We start from the raw sequence: 19714 nt of genomic DNA, 5'->3' as shown, positions 1-19714 counted from the left end.
GAAATAATTCCTGAGATTTTTTTTTTTCAAGCAAAAACTCTGACTCTTATTTTGATTGCTCAATTATGTCCCAAAGACTCAGTTTATACAGCAAAAAAACTTAGTGATCCAGGTAAAAGCGACTGATATTAATATCCTATCGATGTACTTGTCTGTCAAGCTTCTATCTTACCTTAAAATGAGAAAGAGGGTTTTTAAAGATATGCTTGTTTATGTAAAACAGGCTCTTTTGATGGCCCTACAGACAGCTGCCTGTCTGGGTCTAGTTAGAAAGGGTCGCTTGTCTCCTCCAGCTGTCTCTCAGAGGACACACAAATTAATTTGAAGGTTTGTCTCTACAGGGCCCCCGGCAGGCTGGCACTGCAGTGGGTCAGCAGACCGTGCTTGCGCTGTCTGCCTCTGTCTTCCACGTTTTGGGTCAGATGGCTCACACAAGCAACGCTGTCTTCTCCACTCACAATGCATTTTCGATTTGGACAGCCTCTCTGACAAGGACAAAGGCTCTATTCCTCCACATCTGTCCCCCGCCCTCCAACCCCACTCTGGCCCTGGCTCCCACACCCACATCCCCTGCCCATTCACAAGGATGAATTTCAAGACTTTCAAAATGAACAGGCGGTGAGTTTCGTGTCAGGCACGTGCGGTGGTGTTCTGCGCTTATGATGGAGAAAACACATGACTGCTTGTCTGATCTGCTTTCAGTCTTGCCACCTGTCACTTGCTATGCCATTCAGAGCACAAGAGACTTGCAAGATCCCGAGCTCACCCCCAGTGGGGCACCTTGGGGATGTGCCGAAGATAACCATCTCAGCTCCGCTGCCCGCACCTCCCAGGGCACCTCATTTTCTAGAGTTCAGATGCAGCTATGGCAACACATATCCTCCCCACATCCTCCCAAATCTTTTTTCTTTCTCTCTCTCTCATTCTGTCTCTCTTCCTTTCTTACTCCCCCCCTCCCCTCCTTCCTTACCTTCTTTCTTTTTTTTGGCCACCCCAGAGCATATGGAGTTTCCAGGCCAGGGATCAGATCCAAGCTGCAGTTGTGACCTACACCACAGCTATGGCAATGCCAGATCCTTTAACCCACTGTGCCAGTCCAGGGATCAAACCTGTGTCCTGGTGCTACAGAGATGCTGATGATCCCACTGGGCCACAGTGGGAACTCCCCTTCTAAATCTTTTATAGACATTTTGGATGACTCTCTTATCTGTCAAAGTTGCACCGGACTTAAAGATTCCCATGCTTTCCAGGACTGTTCTGAGAATGAACTTGATAAATTTGGGGAAAGCACTTTGACTGTTCTGAGAATGAACTTGATAAATTTGGGGAAAGCATTCCCATGCTTTCCAGGACTGTTCTGAGAATGAACTTGATAAATTTGGGGAAAGCACAGTTCTTGAGAAGCTATGGGCACAAGAACTGTGGGGTGTTCCTGCTTGCCCTGAACTGAATGTTTGTGTCCCTGTCCAATTCAGAGGTAGAAGACCCCAGTGTGATGGTATTAAGAGGTGGGGCCTTTGGGAGGGAATTAGGTCATGAGGGTGGAGCCCCTGTGAATGGGATTAGTGGCTTTAGAAGAGAGACCTCAGAAAGCTCCTCTGCCCCTTTCTTCTGCCATAAGAGCTTATAGCTAGAAGGGGATCTTCTATGAACCAGGAAGCAGGTTCTCACCAGATCCTGAATCCGCTGGCACCTTGATCTTGCACTTCCCAGCTTCCAGAACTGTGAGATTTCTCTTGCTTAAAAGAATACGCCCAGTCTACAGTATTTTTGTTACACCTGTCCAAAGGGACTAAGACACGACTGTTCCATATGCTCCACTTTGGGGACCTTGGAATGAGGGGTATGCTCTGGCATGTCACTGCCCAAATAAGTAAGTCTGCTGATAGCAAAAGACCACCCAGGAGAATCATCATCCATTCCAAGTAACTGACTCAGTTGTGAGCTGTGGCGTAGGTTACATATGCGGCTCGGATCTGGTGTTGCTGTGGCTATGGGGTAGACTGGTAGCTGCAGCTCCAATTCTGCCTCTAGCCTGGGGGAACTTAACGGACCCAGACTGGATGTTATCTCCCCTAGAGCCATACTTGTGTTGACACAGGATGATCAATGATTTTTTAACCCTTTCACACTCGTTGGCCTTTTGTTACAGCAAATATTTTATAATGCCCCTCAAATGAGGAGCAAATAAAATTCACTGAAATTATTATTTTTTTATTAAAGTATAGTTCATTTACAATGTTGTGCCAATTTCTGCTGCTACGGCAAAGGGACCCAGTCATAGAACATCCCCCAGCCTGTCCCATCCCCAGAAACTGGACACAGTTCCCTGTACTCTACATTATTGTCCTCAAATGAAATTCATGGATGATGGAAACTACCCACACAAATTATTTTTAAAATAGTCATATATATAATTCTCTGTGATATAAACAAGCAATCCAAAGAAAGTAATCTTAATCCATAATACATATTACTACATGTATCTGTCTCTAGATAATCCAGCTACACCAGGAGAAATGGTGACGTGATCAGCTGATTCATTCCCACGGATGCGACTGGTACAAATGCAAACCAACGTGGTTCTACTCACTGTGATGCCAGTGGGATGGCCTGCCTCCTGCCATCCCTCCTCAGCTCACCTGCTGCTGGGAGGGCAACCTCTCTGGGTGTGACCAGAGATAAAAGGAGAAGGGGGAACATGGACAGAGGGAGCTCTGACTGTGTGTTTGAGCAGGAGAGGGTGGTGTCTGGGACTCATGCATATTCTGACCAGTCTTAGTTACGTTGCCTGGTGTTCCAGACCAACTCCAGAGAAATTCAGGAGCCCGTGGGAATGGCTGGATAGCCCTGGAACAGAACTGAAAATCCACTAGTCTTCAGGATATTTTTTAGCTATTATGTACATGGGCAGCAAAGGGCTATCTATTGTGATTCAAGAATCTTGTCCTCTTCCACTAGGGACAGGCTAGGAGGCTATGACACTGATCACCTTGACTTTTCCAAGGTTCTCATCAAAATGCCTGAGCACTTACTGTGTTAAGTCCCAGCCTTATGCCTCAGGTTGCAGGAGGGCTGGGCACTGATGTTGAGCTGTGGAAGGCTGGCTTCCTTTGAGTGGAGCTCTCTTAAGAGTTCAGAGTGAAGTGTCACTCACACTGGTCAGAATGACCATCATCAAAATTTCTATTGATATAAACGCTCGAGAGGGTATAGAGAAAAAGGAACCCTACACTGTTGGTGGGGAATGTAAATTGGTACAACCACTAAGGAGAACAGTATGGAAGTTCCTCAAAAAACTAAAAATAGAGCTACCATATGATCCTACAATCTGCATATATCCAGACAAAACTATAAGTCAGAAAGATACATACACCTCAATGTTCCTTGTAGTACTATTCATACAATAGCCAAGACATGGTAGCAACCTAATGTCCATGGACAAAGGAATGGATAAAGAAGAAGTGGTACGTATACACAATGGGATATTACTCAGCCATAAAAAAGAATGAAATAATGCCATCTGCAGCAACATGGATGGACCTAGAGATTATCATACTACATGAAGTAAGCCAGACAAAGATAAGATATCATATGATATCACTTATATGTGGAATCTAATAAAAATGATACAAAAATAACTTAATTACAAAACTATCTCTGTTTTATGATTCACAGACATTAAAAAAAAAAACTTATGGTTACCAAAGGGGAAAGGGGAGGAAGATAAATTAGGAGTTTTAAATTAACATATACACACTGCTAGATATAAAATAGATAACCAAAAAGAACCCACTGTATGACACAGGGAAATATATTCGATATCTTATCATAACCTATAATGAAAAAGAATCTGAAAAAGAATACATATATATATATATGTGTGTGTGTGTTCCTATAATACATACATATATATATGTGTAACTGAATCACTTTGCTGTACACCTGAAACACAAGATAGTAAATCAACCACACTTCAATTAAAAAAACAGGAGTTCCCGTGGTGGCGCAGTGGTTAACGAATCCGACTAGGAACCATGAGGTCGCGGGTTCGGTCCCTGCCCTTGCTCAGTGGGTTAACGATCCCGCGTTGCCGTGAGCTGTGGTGTAGGTTGCAGACGCGGCTCGGATCCCGCGTTGCTGTGGCTCTGGCGTAGGCCGGTGGCTACAGCTCCAATTCAACCCCTAGCCTGGGAACCTCCATATGCCGCGGAAGCGGCCCAAGAGATAGCAACAACAACAACAAAAAAAGACAAAAAGACAAAAAGACAAAAAAAAAAAAAAAAAAAAAAAAAAAAAAAAAACAAGGGTTCACAGGTAGCTTTCAGAGATTGGTTCCTGACTTGCTTCATCTTTCAGCTGGCAGAGCCCTGTATCTTCTGTGCCTGATCTCCAGAACTTGGACAAGCCCTCTGGGCACAGCTGGCTAAGAATGGTTGTGGGAGGATGAGGGGCTCTTGAACCCTCAAGAGACTGATATAATCCCATCACTGAGAAAAATGAAGCTTCCACAAGACAACCAGATAAATATTTTCATAAAGAAGTAACCCCTCAGGGTGGAAGGCGGAGAGAAAAGGATAATCAGATTTTGGGCTTTGGGTGGGTCTCTACCCACAATGCACAGTCCTAATCAATAAATAACCTGAGTTCCTCATGCAGTTGACAAAGCCCCATTCAAGTTTAGATAGAGTGCTCAACCCAAAGAGAGAAGGTCGCAAAATGACCTGAATTTATCTCACAGTGGCAGCCCTGCTCCAGAGACCAGGCCCTCGCGACTTCCCTGAGGCCAGCCCTAAAGGGAAAAGGGCTCCTTCCACCATAGGCTCTCAGATGTTTCTGCAAGGACTTATATTCTAGAGGGTGATTTTATCACAAGGAGATGCTCCAACACAGGTACCTGGAGGAAGGAAGACCTCACAGAGTTCCCTGTGCCTTAAACAGAGCCTGAGCACTCAGGTAGCTTAGGCAACACCTCTCCTCCAAATCCCATTTCATGCCACACCATCCCCTGATCAGAATGAAATGAGAGCTTTTCCTCTGTGTGGTCAGAGGAAACACCTGCTGGTCACATCAAGACCACAGAGCAGAAAAGTTGGGGAACTTCAGGAGCAGATGCTCTTTTGAGTATATTATTCATTGAGACACACAGAACTGTCTCACATGCTCCGTCTTGTCTCAGGTTTTCTGGGTGATCTCCATTGGTTAATATGGCTTTTCTCCCTTCTTAGTGAAAGACCTTTGGCTAAAGATGGAGAGCATAGGATGGAAGAACTTTAGCTTCATCGACATCCCAGGTTTCCGTGTGGCTCTCGGGGAGGTATGTGTTCCTTTCTACCTTGTGGAGCAGTGGTTCTAGCACAGCTGAGGCAGGAGCGACATGGGGGTCCTCTCTCTGTGACTTGAGCCTGGCAGCCTCTTTGGGGTCAGCTTCTGCCCGTGTCTAAATCCAGGCTGAGGCTAGACAAGGGACCTCAGACTGTGGGCCGGGGTTGGGGGGGGGATTACAGAACACTGCACTTTGCCCATCAAATTAGATACTGAGATGACCATGCTAGGGTTGCCAATATCTTACATGTTAAGTGGGTGCATTCACAAAAACAAATAACAGAAGCAGCCCATTGCCATCTGCCCTCACTGGGATGTTATTAAAGGAAAGACATTTTGACATGCACCAAAAATAGGAGAAAGAGAGAGAGAGAAAATCTCAGAATTTAAAGTGGATGGCATTTAGTTGGATGGAGAACTCCCTCTGTTGTCTGTATTTTCTTCATGCCGCCGAATGGTGAGCAGTTGATTGCAGGCAGGGATTAGTGCCTGGAACCAGAGGGTCGTCAGCTACGAGTCAGCTTTCACACCTGCTGTTATATCTCTAGTTTTCAATGCATCTCCACATGGTTACTAAAACACAGACCAAAGATAGGCAGAAGCAAGCTCATGGGTGAATCACTGCAAGCTGATCCTCGGTCTTCCTCTCCCTGTGTTTCTTCCCTCCAACAAGTTCAACGTCAATCCATGGAAAAGAACACTGCCAGGCAGAAAAGCAAAGCTGAAGCAGATCCTCTGCCTTGATTGTTAGAAGCATGGAGAAAGGCAGACCAAGGGACAATGAAGTGATCTTATTCGGTTTCTTGGTCGACCCAAGTCCTTGCAGGTGTGTTCTAGAAATATCAGTGGTCTCTGCCCCTGCCACAAAATCTCTTCTCTATGCACGTGTTTGAGAGGGGACTACTGATTTCTAGTTATAAGACTGAGGCCCCTTTTAGGGGGAAAACTTCTCTTTGTTAATGGTTTTTGAATGGATTCTATGTGCAGATGATACAAAACTAAAAACAAACAAGAGAATACAGTTAAAAAGTTTATCTCTTTTCAGAGTTCCTGCTGTGGTGCTATGGGTTAAGAATCCGACTGCAGCCCCTTGGGTCATTGTGGGGGTGTGGGTTCAATCCCTGCCCTGGCAGTGGGTTAAAGGATCTGTGTTGATGCAGGTCGAAGCTGTGGTTCAGATTCAACTGCTGGCCTGGGAACTTCCATATACTGTGGGTGCGGCCATAAAATTAAACAATCAAATAAGAAAGCTTAACCTCTTTTATCTCTCTGACCTATAGCCTAAATTGATACTAGAGACAATCGACTTTACTGTTTCTAGAGATGTTCCAATCAGATTCAGGCATATGATATTACCATTTGTGTATGTTATATGCACAAGTAAGATAATCACACATAGTTACAACTCCAAATAGCATTTCACTGTCTGGAACATTTTCATTAATCTGTACCCTATTGATGGATATTTGAATTGATGGGTTAACACAACACCGAAATGCATTTTGCATAGGTAGACTTCTAGAGGTGGACTTGCTGGCTCAAAGGTCATGTACATTTAAAAAAAAAATCTTACTCTTCACAGAGTTTGTGCCAAGTTATACCTGCTACAAAACAGAAAGTGCCTGATTCAAGGTTAGCTGACACCGCCAGCCACACAGTAGGATAGCACCTTTGAATCTTGGCAATGTGATGAGTGAAAAAATGGCATCTCGTTTTGATTTCAGTTTATCATTTCCTTTAATAATTGAAAATACTGGTTCACAGAAATTCTCTCAGATGAATTCCCTCTTTAAAACCAAGTTTTCATGGATCCAAATGGGTTCAGCTGTGTCTCCTGAGCATTCTGTTAATGGGTGTAAACTAATGATCGGCAGCAAGATGTTAGATCCATTTACTCACTCAGGTCCCCACTTAAAGGCAATTTAAGAGAATCTTTATTAATGGCTCCCTTACGCATCTCTGTATTACCTACTCTGAAACATACCTGTTAGGATGGATGGAAATTAAAACCACGCTAAGCAAGAACAAAGGGTAATTCATTCCTTCGTAAAATTTCCCTTTGGCCTTGAGAAGAACTATCAAAGCAACGGAAAGGTTGAATCTTGAAAGACTTTAGACCGTGACACTTGATCAGATGCAGACTATATAAAATTGATAACATTTGTCAGCCACTCCATTTCACATCTACCAAATTCAGAAGCTAATCTCAGAAAGGATCAGCAGTGTAGGCAATAAAGGTCTTCAGAATTTCCACTATGTGTCAAGATATATGAGAATGTCAAATCCTCTAAGTATGGCTGCAGATTCCCTGTTGACTTTGTTGATCAAAGACGCGTGGCCACTGACTTCCATCAGTAAAGCTGATCCTACTGCCTTACTGAATTTACGATGGGCCTCTATTTTCCATAGTTACTCACTTCAGTTTAGGTTTTCACTTACTCTCAAGGTCACTAGCTGGGGTTGGACAAAATGATAATAATATTGATCTTGGAGTTCCTGTTGTGGTGCAGTGGAAATGAATCTGACTAGTGTCTGTGAGGACTCGGGTTCAATCCCTGGCTTCACTCTGTGAGCTGTGGTGTAGCTTGCAGACCCAGCTCGGATCTAGAGTTGCGGTGACTGTGGTGTAGGCCGGAGGCTATAGTTCTGATTCGACCCCTAGCCTGGGAACTTTGATACACCCAAATAAATAAAGAAAGAAAAAATAGTACTGATCTTTAGGACACCATTTCTTGTGCCTTTTTGGACAGTGTAAACATGGATTTCATGGATAAGTTAAAAAAAAATCATTACAGAATGGCAGCCAACAAACTAAATAATTTAATTAATTTAACTTAAACCTATTAAATATTTATTGAGCTTGTTGTTGTCTATTGGATTTGCATTGAAGTTGTAATGATTTTGTCATATGCTGCAAGCACTACTGGAAATTAATCCTGTGGCTGGTAAGGCTTAGACTCATGAATTGTTAGAAGACTATTTTACAGAACATGACTTGTATTTATAACTTTTACTTGTATTGTTATTTAATAATATCTTTTTTTTTTTTTTTTTTTTTTTGCTCACAATGGGATAGATGTTATATATGCTATGAGTAAGGCAGGTTTTTCACATCAAGGAATTTGTATTTCTAGTTTCTAAGTAAGATCTAATTGCTTGTTTACTTGCTTATCTATCTATCATCAGTTGATCTATCCATCTTTCCTTTCTTCCATCTATCCATTCATCCATTACCTATCAACAATCTACCCATCTTTCCTTCCTTCCTTCCATCCATCCATTCATCTGTCCATTTTCTTTCTTTTTCCCTTCCTTTCTTTCTTTCTCTTTCATTCGTTTGTTCATCACAGGTGCAGCATGTGGAAGTTCCCTGGCTAGACACCCAATTGGTGCTGTAGCTGCCGGCCTACACCACAGCCACAGCAATGCTTGGCATCTGAGCCACATCTGTGACTTACACCACAGCTCATGGCAATGATGGATCCTTAACCCACTGAGTGAGGCCAAGGATTGAAGCCACGTCCATGGATACTAGATGGGTTCATTACCGCTGAGCCATGACAGTAACTCTCCTTTCCTTTCCTCATTTCCTTTCCTTTCCTCTTTCTTTCTTTCTTTCCTTCCTTCCTTCCTTCCTTCCTTTCTTTCCTTTTTCTCTCTCTCTTTCTTTTTCTCTCTCTCTTTCCTTCCTTTTATTTCTACCTACCTACCTACCTACCTATCTACTTATCTATCCATCACCCATATAATCTTTACCCTGTGCCAGGCATTGTTCTAGGTGAACAACATGAACTTACCTAACAGGAACTTATCTAATCCTCACAATAGCTCCACGAGGTAGTTATCATCCTTCCACCCCCACTTCACAGATAGGGAAACAAAGGGTCACCTACTAATAGTCTAACAGTCACACAGCCAGTGCAATGGTGGAATCAGAATACCAGCCTAAGCCTTCTGGCTCCAGAGCCAGTGATAGAACCGTGACACTGTGCTTGTGTGTGTCCGACATTCTAGTTTTGTGAACAATCATTTGTTCCCTGTCACAGAGGGAAAAATCATTCTTCTGTTGGAAGAAATAGAAAGAGTTCTTGTGAGGAAGCAAAGCTGGTTAAAAAAGTGTGTGGTGGTGGTGGTGGTGGTGGGGTTCACTGGAAAATGTCTGGTATTCATTTACAAGATAATCTTAATAGCATCTCCATTGTGTAATGGAGAGATTCAATAATGGTACTAAAGAAATTCAGCTGAAATTAATGTTGGAGCAAAAACCAGAGTGATGCAATTATTAAAGTTGGGAGGGGTATTGAGAGTCATCTGAGTCTGACTGTATTTTGGACACGAGGAAAAAGGCCCCAGGGACTATGGCCTCATTTGGCCCGTCTGCTGGAGGCCATCTTGGCGCCAGTGCCCTGCATCCAGATATAACATCTCCAGGTGCAGTGCTCTTGCTTCAGCCCTTCATTAACAGACCGTGGACTCCTAGGGTGCCATAGATCAGCTCAGCATCGCTTTGACCCATTGGCAAACACATTCTTCATAGGCATGAGGTCAGGAGGAGAGAGTTCAGGCCTGCATCCGACACAGTGGTTCACTGTTCACTCACACAGGTGCTCTATTTAATGAGGTGTTGACGGGAAGGTGGCTGGCCCAGCAGAGGCAGGGTATGAAGAGAAGGAATGGCCAGATGTCTTACCAATAAGCCTGGACGAATACCTTCCTCGGGGCTATGAAGCAGCGTGCACTGGGCCTTCAGACTGGGATGCCTGCTTTACCTCTTCTTAATTAAAGTAATTATATGACTCCCTTGTGAGAAAGCAAAATAGCAAAATGACTTATCATAACACAGTTTTCCTTTCTCTTTTCTTTCTTCCTTTCCTTTTTCTTTTTCTTTCTTTCTTTCTTTTTTTTTTGGCTGCACCTGCAGCATGTAGAAGTCCCAGGCCAGGGATCAAATCCATGCCACAGCGGTGACCTGAGCCACTGCAGTGAAGACAACAGATCCTTAACCCGTTAGCCATCAGGGAACTCTCAAAATGCAGCTTTTGAAACAGCAACTTGCAGTCCTTTGAAAAAGTCAAAGTATGTGGAGTTAGACGCGATTCTTTTTGTTTTGCTTTTTAGTTTTCATGTTGAAATGGGGCAATTTGAACACTTCTGCTTTTTCCAAATAAAACAGAGCTCTTTCTGTCCTTCGAATGCTTCAGAGCTGCTTTTAAAGGAAGCTCATTTGGCTTCCTGAGGACAGTTTTCAAAAAGCCTTTCTTATGACGTTCTCCAAAAAGACTTGCTTTGAGTATTGCTTCCAATATTTCGACATTTTAGTTACACATTCGCTTTCTGTCACTGAAATTCTGAGTAACTGACATATCTTTTGTCTGTCTATAAATGAATTTGTTTTCTGCACCAAAAGGGAAACACATTATAATCTTCATACCTGAGCTATTTGATGAAACAAGATTTAAAGCTAGGAAACATTTACAAATAAGTTTCACCTCTATGTGTGTACTCCTCTGCAAAAAAAACTTTCCACACAAAAATAAGTTTCCCCCCAAGTAAGTGTCCATATAGACATCAGAGGACATGGCCAGGGATTTCTGTTATTTATTCATGAAAGCTCCAAAATAAAAATAATCCAAATGCCCATCAGAGACATAACAGATAAACATGTAATATATTGCTGCTGTGTAATCATATAATGAAATAAAATACAGCAATGAAAATTAATGGACCTTGATGGAACACGATGAGAGATAATATGAGAGAGTGTGTACATAGATGTAGGACTGGGTCACTTTGTCATACAGCAGAAATTGGCAGAACAACATAAATCAACTGTAATAAAAAATTAAAAAAATTAATGGACCCTGTTGCATTCCACAACACTGGTAGATCTTATTAACATATTTTTGAGTGAAAGAAGCTAGATACAAAAGGCTCCATGGTGCATGGTTATACAAAGTTCACAAACAGTGACTATCTTAAAGGTGTAGAGATAGGACATTTATTTATTTATCGTTCTGTCTTTTTAGGGCTGCACCCTCAGCATATGGTAGTTCCCAGCTAGGGATTGAATCAGAGCTACAGCTGCCAGCCTACACTGGATCCTTAACCCACTGAGTGAGGCCAGGGATCACACCTGCATCCTCAAGAATACTAGTCGGATTCATTTCCGTTGCACCACGATGGGAATTCCGAGATAGGACATTTAAAAGCATACTTTTACTTGCAACTTCTTTTAAAAGCATACTTTTACAAAAATGTTTCCTTCATCAAAAAGGAATTTTGGAGTTCCTGCTGCAGCCCAGTGGGTTGAGAATCCAACTGCAATAGTTCGGGTTGCTGTGGAAGCATGGGTTCAAATCCCTGGCCTGGCTCAGTGGGTTAAAGGATCTGTAGCAGCATAGGTCACAGCTGTGGCTCAGATTCAGTCCCTATACCAGGAACTTCCATATGCTGTGGGTACAGCCAAAAAAAAAAATGTTTTTAAATGAAATTTTAAAGTTTCTGAGGATTGAATCCAACATATTTCGGAGGGATTTTGTTTTGTAGGAGGAACTTTTGCCATATGTTCTGTGTGATTCATAAAGAAGTTCTAAAATTTGATGTGTGTGGTATAGAAATCCAGGTGATACTCAAAAGAAATGTCTAGAACGCATGTTTATGTTTTGTAAAATGATTAAATTACATGATTTATCCACATAATGATTCTTTCTTCCCTCTACTGCCTTCCCTCCCTGCCCACTGGTTTCTTGAATTCTCCAATTGCTTTTTTTTTTGTTGTTGTTGTTGTTGTTGTTGTTATTGCTATTTCTTGGGCCGCTCCCGCGGCATATGGAGGTTCCCAGGCTAGGGGTTGAATCAGAGCTGTAGCCACCGGCCTACGCCAGAGCCACAGCAACGCGGGATCCGAGCCGCGTCTGCAACCTACACCACAGCTCACGGCAACGCCGGATCCTTAACCCACTGAGTGAGGCCAGGGACCAAACCCGCAACCTCATGGTTCCTAGTCGGATTCGTTAACCACTGCGCCACGACGGGAACTCCCCTCCAATTGCTTTTTTAAAGCATATTTCTTCCTCTCTGATGTGTAATGGAGCTATTCTCCAAAGTTCTTGCGCTCCAAAGTTCCATCTTCTGCCCTTTTTCATTCAAAATCTCCCAGTCTCTGATAATAATTATTTAAATAATTATTCCTAAATCCCCATTACCATCTCTAAACTCTGCCCAGCATTCCAGCCTCGAAAGCTCAGCATCCTGACAGCCTTAAACAGTTACATATTTTTTCCAGCATTATGCAAAAAACAAACCAACAGGAGTTCCCATCATGGCTCAGTGGTAACAAATTCGACTAGTATCCATGAGGACGCAGGTTCGATTCCTGGTCTTGCTCAGCGGGTTTAAGGATCTGGCATTGCCGTGAGCTGTGGTGTCGGTCACAGAGGTGGCTCGGATCCAGAGTTGCTGTGGCTGTGGTGTAGGCCATCAGATGCAGCTCTGATTTGACCCCTAGCCTGGGAACTTCCTTATGACTCGGGTGTGGCCCTAAAAAGAAAAAAACCCCAAAGCCAAGGAACAAACCATAAACTCAAACAAATTTCTCACCAAACTAGCCACAGCTTCCTTCTTCCCTCCCTTGGGTTGATGGCACCACCGCTCATCCAGGTGCCCCATCCCAGATCTCTAGGTCACCTTGCACTTCCCTCCTCCCCGGTTTCAAACTGACTGTCCAACCTGATGGATTCCATCATTTAAGTTTTCTCTCCTCTCCATTCCCAGTGTTGGTTGCATGGGGCCCCTGCTAGATCTCTCTGTTACCAGTCTCTCCCATGTAAACTCTTCTTTTGGACTCATTGACTAGGTTGAAGAGTGTCCCCTCCAAATTCACATCCACCAGAACCTGTGAACATGATCTTCTTTAGCAAGAGGGTCTTTACAGATAGGGTCAAGGTGAGATCGTGCTGGATTAAGGTAAGCCCTTAATCTAATATGACGGTCATCCTTATGAGAAAAGGCAAATTTGGACACAGCGATACAGACACACAGAGAGAATACCACGTGAAAGCAGAGGTTGGAGCAGTGCAACTACAACCCAAGGAATGCCAGAGATTGCCACCCACCAGCTCGAGCTAGAAGACAGATAAGGGACAGCTTCTGCCCTTGAACCTCCAGAGGGCACGTGAGCCAGCTGATACCTTGATCTCACACTTTCGGCCTCTAAAGCTGGGGGAGAATAAACTCCTGTTGTTTTAAGCCACTCTGTGTGTCGTATTTTGTTACGGCAGCTCAGGAAAGAAATGAACCCACCACCGTAATCTCATAAAACACAGCTTTGAACTTTGCCTAAGGAACTTCAATGCCTGTCTCTCGTCTACTACATTAATTTAAGTCATACCTTTACAGTCGAGCTACATGCTCTGTTCCTTCTGTTGTTACAACCTCATGTTAGTTACACTATAGCCTAACAGATCTATGTGCTTTATCTTCCTGCTGCCTACCACTGTACTTAGCATAAAGTCTGATGGGACTTCTCCCTTTGATCTCTTCCTACTGATATTGTACTACTTTTTCAAGATGTTCAAATGCCACTGTCTTCACGGAGCTTCCCTTGATTCAGGTAGGGGTGTACATTCTCTCTTTGAAGAGATGTCACGTCTATTATCTACTGATCACATTTGTCCTGCTTTGTGGTAACTGATACACTTTAATTTTTAATTTTTTCTCTTAAATTCCCCATCTGAAGCATTTGGAAGTTCCCGGGCTAAGGGTTGAATCAGAGCCGCAGCTGTAGGCCTATGTCACAGCCACAGCAGTGCTGGGTCTGAGTCTAGTCTGCAACCTACACCACGGCTTGCTGTGGCAATGCTGGATCCTTACCCCTCTGAGCGATGCCAAGGATCAAACCCACATCCTCATGGACCCTATGTTGGGTTCTTAACCTGCTGAGCCACAACGGGAAATTCCATGATTGATATATTTTAAATGAATTGATTATGAAAATATTTATGGCATAAATAGAAAAAAATGCTATCTTAACAGACTGGGTCACTAAAATATTCGTTCAAGTTTAATATCCAAATGCAGAGGATCTTTTGGATCACCAACTTTTATATCATCTGTCACACACACAAATTCTGATTCACTTTTCTCAACACGTGTTAAAATAATCCAATATTTGTTTAAGACACAATCGAACTTTAAAATCCCTGCTGCATTAAAATGACTACAGTGATTAGGAAATATGACAGTTTTTTCTGCATAAAACCCAGAGGTGAAAGCTCATTAATGTCATAAGAGGGGCTGCAATTTTCCTATTCTACATTATCCCGTAGGCATCTTTAAAAATAATATACAAAATTCACATGGCAACATGAAAAACTATGCTCTAACTTGATTGGAAAAACTCCTTTTCCAGATCAGCTGAGTCCACTGGGGCCTAATTTGACCATATTTTAAGAAAACAGAAAGCAGAGTTATTCTAACACTTCTTAATGCCAAGGTGGAGGTCATTTTCGCTTTGCTGTCTCTTTTCTGAGATTCCTGGCTCCAGCCTTTCTGGCCCTGACTCAATAAAGGAAACCATGGCTACGATCAGGCCTTTGGTGCTCACAGCTATCATGCATTGTGGGCAGGCATTCAGTATCCTGCCTAGCTTTGCCATGGAGCAGCCCACAGTCTAGTTAAGGGCATGATTTTTTTTTTGCTGCTATAATGAGGATAATCCAAACTGATACAAGGGGGATACAAAATTCTTACCAAGTAGTAACTGCCACTATTATTAAGTATTCATCAGGGCTGGTCCCTGAGGGGAGGGATTATCTGGAGAAGAGAAAGGGTCATAAACTGTAGAGTTCTGTCCTGGGGGCCTGCTCTCCAAATTCCTTGTGACTTGTCAGGAGATGAAGTGGTGGACTTCCATCTCCAATGTCACTCTCAGCTGTTGTAGGATTGACCCTCTGTGAGGCAGAGGGACGTCCTCATCTGAACAGAATTTTGCTAGTTCTTGGGTCAAAATTTTAACTCCATTAAACAGATTTGTTGAGGAAAGAATAGATTCTTCATGGTCGAAATATGCCAATGCAAATGGCTTTGTTTTAACCTTATCCTTTGGAATCTCACTTTTATTGTTGTCCTTGCCTGGTAGAAAAGATGTGAAGAACAGCTCCTTGGTTCCTTAGGACCCCAGGTTGCCCACTGATTCTGACGTGGTTTGGTTGTCATAGGCCAGCATCTTGCAGTGAAGCCTCCAAACAACGCCCCTGTCTTAGAAGTCAGGGCTTCAGGGTGCGCCCAGAAACTTCTTCAGATGCCCACCTACTCATATGTAGTACAAGGGTACACTCTACTCTTTTGTCCCCTGATGGGAATGTTTCCTTTAAGAAGCTCTGTAGGAACCGCCCTCTGTGAAAGTTTCTGGAGTGGCAGCGAAAAGTGCCTGTGAGAGGCAAAAGGCCCATGTCTTGAACATGGTAAAGTGGCCCAGAGCTTGACACCCCATCTGTCCAGAACAAAGTGACAGGTTGTTCTCTGGAGCCTAGGTCTGAGGTGGTGCTGCTTTTGCAAATGGCTCAGAGGGAAAAATGAGAATCTTTTCTTTTTCTTTCTTTTTCTTTCTTCCTTCTTTCCTTTCCTTTCCTTTCTCTTTCTGTTTTTCTTTCTTCCTTTCTTTCTTTCTTTCTTTCTTTCTTTCTTTCTTTCTTTCTTTCTTTCTTTCTTTCTTTCTTTCTCTTTCTCTCTTTCTCTCTCTTTCTCTCTCTCTCTCTCTCTCTCTCTCTCTCTCTCTCTTTCTTTCTTTCTTTCTTCTTTTTGCCATGTCCATGGTAGGTAGAAGTTCCTAGGCCAGGGATTAAATCCACACTACAGTAGTGACCCAAGTCACAGCCATGACAACACTGGATCCTTAACCTGCTGTATTACCAGGGAATTCCAAGAAGAAAGTCTTGAAGCTTGAGTCACACCATAACCACTGTCTGGGCCTGAGCTTGACTATCTGATGGCTTTGCAGCACCTCCTTTTACAAAACTGTTGATTCCATGTTGATCATGATTATAGGAGTTCTTACCTTGGGGACTCTTGGCGTCAATGGGGCTGAGAAACCTCAAAGACCATAGACAAAATGCATATAAATAAATACATGTGCCTGATTCTAGGTAGAGGGGCCAAGGGTTTATCAGCTTATCAACCTTGGCTTAAGATCTCAAACAAAGAATATTATCAACAACAAAACAAGACAAAAACAAAAAGCAAGAAAGAAGGAAGAAAAAAGAAAAAAGAAAGAAAAGTTCTTTTCAGTTTTGCAAACCAGAACACAGAACACAGTTAGTTTTAGTCGTTTCAGAGGCCAGGGGTGGGGGGTCAAGGAGGTTGTTATAAACTCTAGGTAATCTTTAATTGATATAATCTTGAATGCTCAACAACTGATGATCAGTTGATGGGGAAGATTATTAAAATATTCCTGTTGGCTTCTCTCCTATCTGTGTTCTGAAAAGCCAAAGGAGAGATCCATTGTACTAGTGAGGAATAAACCAGAAAGCAAAGTGACTGTGACATGAAAAGTGAAACTTGAGGATGAGAAGTACTTTATACCATGAAGTACTCCCCGAGGGATTTCCAAGTCCAAAATGTGTGGGAGAATGTGACTCTGGGATTTTATTTATTTATTTTATTTTTACTTTTATATTTTTTGCTTTTTAGGGCCATACCCAAGGCATACAGAAGTTCCCAGGCTAGGGGTTGAATCAGAGCTGCAGCTTCCAGCCTACATCACAGCCAGAGCAATGTGGCATCCGAGCCGTGTCTGTAACCTACACCACAGCTCATGGAAATGCCAGATCCTTAACCCACTGAGCGAGGTCAGGGATAGAACCTGTATCCTCATGGATACTAGTTGGATTCATTTCCACTGCGCCATGATGGGAACTCCTCTTTGGGGCTTTAATACCAACAAGTAAAGTAGGTAGGTATTGGTGTGGAGTGGAAAGGAGCTTTGGAGTTAAGAATAATAGAGAACATAGGCAAAACATTCTCTGACATCAACCTTGTGAACATTTTCTCAGGTCAGTCTCCCAAAGCAAAAGAAATAAGAGCAAAAAGAAACCAGTGGGACCTAATCAAACTGACAAGCTTTGGACAGCAAAAGAAACCAAAAAGAAACCAAAAAGACAACTTACAGAATGGGAGAAAATAGTTTCAAATGATGCGACCGACAAGGGAGTAATCTCTAGAATATATAAGCAACTTACACAACTCAACAGCAAAAAAGCCAACAACCCAATTGAAAAATGGGCAAAAGACATTCCAAGGAAGATGTACAAATGGCCAAGAAGCACATGAAAAAATGCTCAACATCACTGATAATTAGTGAAGTGCAAGTCAAAGCTACTGTGAGGTATGACCTCACACCAGTCAGAATGACCATAATTAATAAGTCCACAAATAACAAATGCTGGAGGGGGTGTGGAGAAAAGGGAACCCTCCTGCACTGTTGGTGGGAATGTAAGCTGGTACAACCACTATGGAGATCAGGATGGAGATACCTTAGAAATCTATACACAGAACTACCATATAACCTAGCAATCCCACTCTTGGGCCTATATCTGGACAAAACTTTCCTTAAAAAGGACACATGCACCCTCATGTTCATTGCAGCACTATTCACAATAGCCAAGACATGGAAACAACCCAAATGTCCATCGACAGATGATTGGTATATATACACAGTGGAATTCTACTCAGCCATAAAAAAGAATGACATAATGCCATTTGCAGCAACATGGATGGAACTAGAGACTCTCATACTGAGTGAAGTAAGTCAGAAAGAGAAAGACAAATACCATATGATATCACTTATATCTGGAATCTAATATAAGGCACAAATGAACCTTTCCACAGAAAAGAAAATCACAGACTTGGAGAATAGACTTGTGGTTGCCAAGGGGGAGGGGGAGGGAGTGGGATGGTTGGGGAAGTTGGGGTTAATAGATACAAACTATTGCCTTTGGAATGGATTAGCAATGAGATCCTGCTGTGTAGCACTGGGAACTCTGTCTAGTCATTTATGATGGAGCATGATAATGTGCGAAAATAGAATGTGTACATGTATGTGTAACTGGGTCACCATGCTGTAACAGTAGGAAAAAAATGTATTGGGGAAATAATTATTTAAAAATAATAAACAAATAAAATTTAAAAAAAGAAGACTAGAGAACCATGACATTGCTGCTTCCCTACTGTGGGGCCTGAGATAGACTATACGTAAAATCAAGTCTCGGCTTCCTTTCCCACCCAGGGGGATAACAGTATTCACTCAAAGAGCTGTTCTGACCATTTAATGAACAATGTATAAGGCACTGAGCACATAGCCTAGCAACACAGCCACTCAGTAAACATTAGACTTTATTTCTGCTTTGTTTCCAAGCCAATGGGAGTGGAGCTCTTATGGAGGAGGAGAAAGAAGAAGAATGTGGGGGTGGGGCAGCAACTCAACTCCCTGAATCAGACAGAATCCTGAACCAGCCTACCAAGATATTACTAGGATGGATGCCAGTGCTCTGAAGTCCCCTCCAGCTATAGGACCCAGAGTGGCCCCCATGGATATTCATGCCAGTGCACACAACTTCTGGGACTGGATGGGATTTGGATGGAAAAACAGAACTTTGGAAATTCTGGTCAGTGAGCTCTGAGAGTGCCTTGTTCATTTTGTTTTCCTTTTAAGAGCACAATCCCCTCTTTTTGCAAAACTGATCTTTTTTCAAGTTCCCCTCTTATCACATACGGCAGCATTTTACAGGAATAAAACCAACCGTGAATTCCATAAACAGAATGGGGCTCTCCCCAGTTGTTATTAAGACAAAAACATTTCTTTCCTTCTGGCCCTGGAGACTGTCACTCCCTGACTCTACCTGCAGTTCCTAAAGTTTGCTCAGAAATGTGAAGGAGTTTGGCCTTTAACGACAGCATCTCTTATTGGCAAAATGTGGAGAAACCCCCCTGCAGTTCGAAAAGAATGCGAGGAATGACCTTGGCAACGAGAATTTTGTGTCGGGGAATAACCAAGGGGCTCACAGAACCATGTGGAAAAAAGGTGAGAAGACTCTAGATGGAATCTTCAGAACAGGCTGAGAACAGAAAGTTGAAGAAACATGCTGGCAAGCTTTCCAGAACCTTAAGAACCAAAGGTAGACTGTAGCCTTTTTTTCTGGCTGCCCTGCGGCACACGGAGCTCCCTGGCCAGGGATCCAAGCCGAAGCCACGAACTAAGCAGCAGCTGCGACAAGGCTGGATCCTTAACCCACTGTGCTGGGCTGGGGATCGAACCTGAGTCCCACTGCTCCCAAGATGCTGCTTATCTTGTTGCACCATAGCACGAGCTCGGGACTGCAGCCTTTTAAAACGG

The 19714-nt window shown here is 42.9% G+C and overlaps 1 protein-coding gene and 1 long non-coding RNA gene across 9 annotated transcripts in view; both read right to left on the bottom strand.

The window, feature by feature from the left end:
• FRMD4A (FERM domain containing 4A) overlaps positions 1–19714 on the bottom strand; it is a 665655-nt gene that overhangs the window by 383245 nt on the left and 262696 nt on the right. The window lies entirely within an intron of this gene.
• Positions 10168–17750, bottom strand: LOC146399518 (uncharacterized). The gene is made up of 2 exons (XR_014817986.1): positions 12760–17750; positions 10168–12257 (listed from the first exon to the last, which is right to left on the bottom strand). It is a non-coding gene; the product is annotated as an uncharacterized LOC146399518 (long non-coding RNA).

The sequence above is a fragment of the Sus scrofa genome, chromosome 10 (assembly GCF_054392235.1).
Source record: "Sus scrofa isolate SSC_HxYL_T2T_F1_AM1 chromosome 10, Sscrofa_HxYL_maternal_Yorkshire_Landrace_v2.0, whole genome shotgun sequence".
NCBI lineage: Eukaryota > Metazoa > Chordata > Mammalia > Artiodactyla > Suidae > Sus > Sus scrofa.
This window is presented reverse-complemented; position numbering and strand designations above follow the sequence as displayed.